This window comes from Canis lupus, chromosome 6 (assembly GCF_048164855.1).
Source record: "Canis lupus baileyi chromosome 6, mCanLup2.hap1, whole genome shotgun sequence".
In the NCBI taxonomy this organism is placed as follows: Eukaryota; Metazoa; Chordata; class Mammalia; order Carnivora; family Canidae; genus Canis; species Canis lupus.
Window position 1 is genome coordinate 31,293,030 of NC_132843.1, and position 6,000 is coordinate 31,299,029.

A 6,000-nucleotide genomic window follows, 5' to 3' on the forward strand; every position below is an offset into this window, starting at 1 on the left:
TGTGCTAAGGTAAGGAGGAGTGTCCCCCACTGAAATTCATGTTCTTCCTGGAATCTCAGAATAGGACCTTATTTGGAAATAGGGTCTTTGTAGATGTGGTTAATATGAGGTCAACTGGAGCTGGGTGGACTCTTTGTCTACTACACCTTGTATCCTTGTAAGAAGAAAAGCTACAGACACACAAGAACAATGCCATGTTACATGGAGACAGAGACTGAATAATGCATCTATAAGCCAAGGAACACCAAAGATCACCAGCCACACTAATAGTGAAGGGAAAGGCATGGAACAGATTTTCCCCTAGAGCCTGCAGACAGAGCACAGCCCTGCCAACACTTTGATTTCAAACTTCGAGCTTGCAGAACTATGAGAGAATAAATTTCTGTTGTTTCAAGCTATCTAATTTATGGTACTTTATTACAGAAGCTCTGGAAACTAATACATAAGTCATCAGTGTACAACAGTTATTTAAAGTCGAGAGACTAGATGAAATTCCCCAAGGAAGTAAATGTAGTTAAAAAAGGTGAAGTCCAATGTCTGAACCTAGGGTTACACTAGCTTTTGGAAGTCAAGGAGATAAGGAGAAAAGGTAGTCAGTGAAGTAGGAGAAAACAAAGGAGAGGCGGGATCCTGAAACTCAAATGGAGAAAGTGTATCAAGAAGAAAGAAATGTGCAAAATGCTGCAATGAAAGTAAAATGAAAATTGAGAATTGATCGTTTAGTAATGTAGCAGTCACCGGTAATCTTTTTTTTTTATTTTTATTTTATTTATGATAGTCACACACACACAGAGAGAGAGGCAGAGACATAGGCAGAGGGAGAAGCAGGCTCCATGCACCGGGAACCCGACGTGGGATTCGATCCCAGGTCTCCAGGATCACGCCCTGGGCCAGAGGCAGGCACCAAACCACTACGCCACCCAGGGTTCCCTCACTGGTAATCTTGATGGTGAATTAAGTTAATATATCAGAAATTACCTTGATACAATTAATTTTTTTAATTTCCAAAGATAAAGATTTATACAATCTAATATAATTTCCAAGTAGATAGCTAACTGACACAATAAGATAGGAAATATAAGATGTAGTGATATTTCCATAAAAAATCAACTTAATCCAAGACTTAAACCATAACTGACTATAGTACATACAAAAAGAAGCTGAGAAAATACCTTGAAAGTGTTTCACCATTTCATAAACTTGTATTTTAGAGGGAACTTGTCTATCTTTTGGCTGTTCCACTTCCCCTTTTTATTATAAAGTAGAGGAGAAAAAAAGGAGAAAAAACAAAGAGATCCACAAATACAAAAGAAGGCAAGAAAGTGAGCCTCATTTGGGACCATTCTCTTTGTTGTCCCCATGTGAGAACTGTTGATGATAGAATGCAGAATACCAACGAGACGTCTTTGTCAACAGCACTGATGTTCCTCCCTGTAATTCTCTGCTTTGAAACCAATCTGCAATTCTCCTGATGCCAGTTTTCAATTTATGACCCCAGGTGGGCTGGTCTCTGAGGAAGGCCAGCCTATATACGCGGCTGCTGAAATAACTAGTTGGGGCTAGTTAATGAAACTGAGAATGTCATGGGCTGGTTAATATTCATATATTTGAAGGGAGCATCTCTGTTTAACCTGAGGGCTATATTTCATTAGATTTATGCACTGTAATGCAAAACCTGAACGCTGAATGAAACTGGTATTGTTTTGTTAAATACTTGCAGTTTTCATTTACGCTTCAGAAGAAAATCTGTCCATCTTTGGCATATGTAAACGTGTTCTCTTAGCTACTAAAATTTTTCTTATTATGGTCACTGTGTCCTAATGCAACAATATAGATAATTCACTTGAATATTAGAATAAGACTTCTTTTTTTTAACCTCCAGAAGAGTTAATACAGCTCTTCGTCAAAAGTCTTAGGCAGTTATAACAACGAAAGTAATGATTCCAACAGGGTCTGCAGATATATATTTCTGCCAGTGGCATGCTAGGTGATAGGGGATCCCATGTGTCCAGGAAAGAAAAATGAGATTAACAGAGTATGCAACACATATTGCAGGGTAAGGTAAATGAGGAATGCTGTCTTTGTTATTTTGTTGGACAGAGAGGTATTGAATATCTTTGTAAGGAAGAAGAGTCCAGAGAGTGGACCTCAAATTTGGATTGCACTGGAATCAAGTGAGAACCCTATTAAAATATATTAATGTCTAAAGCCCTCCAAGCCTCTAAGCCTACTAAATTAGAACATATGGCAGTAACATGGTATAGACAGTAAGATCTTTCAGGAAACATGAAGTAGTTCCGGGGAGTAAACCAACAGTGTTCTTTGCCTTCGTCTACTATGTGTGATAGACAGTATTGTGTTTGTTATTTCACCTTTCTTGTTGAAAATTAGAAAGACTGCAGAGTCCTTACTGTGAATCCTGTCACTTTTTGAGGTAGAGAAAAATGTGGGTGAGTTAAAGAATGGGTCGCAAAACTGCCGTTCCTAGAAATGCTGAGCACACACACATACTTGTAAGGTTCCATTGCAAAATACACTTTTGAAACACTGAACATACACAACCCCACAAACACTTTGTTAGTCCAAATTACATGTTAATTCATTTCATATTAGGCAGAGTACTACAATTTAAAAATCAGTTTATCAATTCACCTTTGTTTAAACTAAGGCTTCCTAGTATTTGTCCCTGGAATCAGCTTTTTTTTTTTTTTTTTCCTGCATATCTTCAGCACAGTGTAGAAAATGCCACCTTGGTTCAGTTTCTGTTCTATAAACTTGTTTTAACATTTGACTTCTGATTCATGAGTTTACCTTATCTTTGTTAGTTTTTAGAGTAAATGTATACAGTTGAAAATACTAAGCATGGTGCCTTCAACTTAAGTGCACACAGTTCAAGAAAGTAATAAAAGTTGCAAACTGAGCTGGGTACCAGTAAATAGGCAGTGCCTACCCGCCTTCCTCCCTTCTTCCCTTCCTCCTTTTTCATTCTTATCTATAGGCTTCTTTATCCACTTACCTACCTATCTTGAGAAAGAATTTACTAAGACAATTCAAGCCATGGGCCTTCATTTTCAAACCCTAGTTTATTTTTATTTAAAATTAAACTAACATATAGTGTATTATTAGTTTCAGAGGTAGAGATTAGTGATTCATCAGTTGCAAATAACACCCAGTGCTCATCTCATTACCTGCCCTCTTTAATGCCCATCTCCCAGTTATGCCAGCCCCCCAACCTCCTCCTCCCCTCCAGGAACCCTCAGTTTGTTGCCTATAGTTAAGAGTCTCTTCTCTTCCCTCTATCTCTATCTTAAATCAATCTTGTCATCAAGACTAAGAATTCCAATATTCTCTTCTTGATGGCATTCAATTACCTGTTTATTAACAATTTTCATGAAAGAAGTAAGATGACCAATATTGTAAATAATGGATAACCCATAAAGATCCATCCTAATTACATTACATGACAAAATGATTTTTATATTTTGTTTCCTTAATATCATAATACTGATATATGCTGATATATCCAAAATGTCTACTTCCTATGGGAAAACAGAGAACAAGCAAGGTAAAGAAAACTTTCAAAACCTGAGGCTATGAGACTATATACTCAAAACCCCCACATAATTAAAATGTGCTCATTTGATCCCAGTAGACAGTAAGTGTAACAAACTCAAATAAGATGTCCCCAGAACTTATGCAGATCTAAAGAGAGATCTGCTTCAATTTCTTCCAATGTTTAAATATTTAAATATCCGGTCTTACCCAAATAGAAAGTAGAAGCTAATCCAAGATCCAGAGGGAGTTAGTGCTTTCTGATACTTAGAGGTCATAGGGCAAGGAAACAGTAGACACTTGAGAAGAAGTGAGAAAAAAATACAGATAAATATAAATAAATATATTTGTCAACTGTGTTTAGCAGGTGTGTGTGTGGGGGGGGACTTGGAAAAGAAATAGAAGGTAGCTGGCTGTGGCCAGCTTTCCTACGCAGGGAAAACAGGCTATGGGAAGTAAAGTGTCACAAAAATAATTAGAAGACAAAAAGCCCTCTGCTGTGCAATGGAGCATTTCCATGCTTTCTGGCCCAGTGGAAGCAAGAGAAGTCAATCTACCTGCAGTCCATTTGTTTTGAGCTTTTTTGGTGTTTTATATTGAAAATGTAACATTCCATTAGTGGGTGCCTTTGAGAAATCAGTAGGACAGTTGAGAAAGAACTCTGCCTCTGAGAAATGTGCCCATTCTGGCATTTAGATTCTTGGGCTTCTAAGTGTCACATCTCAGAGGGCAAGATTTTACCATTTTAGCCTAAACTGCATTGTTCAGTGGGTAATGTGGCATGTGGAAAGGAAGCACTTAACTTAAAAAATGATAACAATTTGGTCAAATTCTTTGTAAAATTTTTAAAGACTTTTTTAAAGAGCAATTTAGGTTCACAACACAATTAAGAAGATGGTACAGAAATTACTCATATACTTCCAGCACCCCCACAAGCCTCCCCTATTAACATCTCCCACAACAGTATCTTGTTTTTTTTTTTAACCAAGGACGAACTTACATCAACACATCATAATCACCCAAAGTCCATAGTTTACATTACCATTTATTCTTGGTGTTTTTTATTCTGAATTTAGACACATGTATAATGGCATGTATCCATCACCATAGTATCATGTAGAGTATTTTCACAGCCCTAAGCATTTTCTGTACGCCACTTAACTTCCCTTTCTTTTCCTCAACTTCACTCCTGGCAACCACTAATGTTTCTACTATTTCTACTTTCCCTACACCTTTGCCTTTCCAAGAATATTAAGTCCTTGGAATCATACAATATATAGCCTTTCCAGTTGGCTTCTTTCACCTAGTAATATGAATTCAAATTTCCTCCTTGTCTTTTCACAGTGTCTTAGTTTTATAAGAAGGTGGCAAACTGATTTCAGAAATAGCTGGATCATTTGCATTACCACTAGCAGAGAATGAACGTTCCTGTTGCTCCACAACCTCATAAGCATTTGGTGTTGTCAATGTTTCAGATTTTGGCCATACTAATAAGTGTGTAGTAGTATCTCATCGCTGTTTTAACTTATATTTCCCTGATGACATATGAAAAAGAACATGTTGTCAATATGCTTATTTAGCATCTGTACATCCTTGGTCAGATGTCTGTTCAGATCTTGGCCCATTTTTTAAATCAAGTTGCTTTCGTGTTGAGTTTTAAAATTTCTCATTATATCTTGGGTAATAGTCATTTCTCAGATGTATCCTTCATGTGGCAGAAGATGCCAATTTTTATGAAGTCCAGCTTATCTATATTTCTGTCATGGATCATGCCTTTGCTGTGGTATCTAAAACATCATTGCAGGGATGCCGGATGGCTCAGCGGTTGAGCATCGGCCTTTGACTCAGGGGTGATCCCAGTCCCGGGATGAAGTCCCACATCGGACTCCCTGTGAGGAGCCTGCTTTTCCCTCTGCCTGTGTCTCTGCCTCTCTCTGTGTGTCTCTTATAAATAAATAAATAAATAAATAAATAAATAAATAAATAAATAAAATCTTTTTAAAAAATAAATAAATAAAACATCATTGCAGGGGCATCTGAGTGGCTCAGGGTTGAGTATCTGCCTTTGCCTCAGGTCGTGATCCTGAGGTCTTGGGATCAAGTTCCACTTCAGGCTCCCTGTGGGGAGTCTGCTTCTCCCTCTGCCTGGGTCTCTGCCTCTCTATGACTCTCATGAACAAATAAATAATCTAAAAAATAAATAAATAAAAATAAACAAATAAAACATCTTAGCTATATCCAACGCTACCTTGGTTTTCTCTTATGTTATCTACTAGGAGGTTTGCATTTTATAATTAGGTATGTAATCCATTTTGAGTTAATTTTTGTGAAGGATGTTTTGTTTTTATGATAGTCACAGAGAGAGAGAGAGAGGCAGAGACACAGGCAGAGGGAAAAGCAGGCTCCATGCACCGGGAGCCGGATGTGGGATTCGATCCTGGGTCTCCA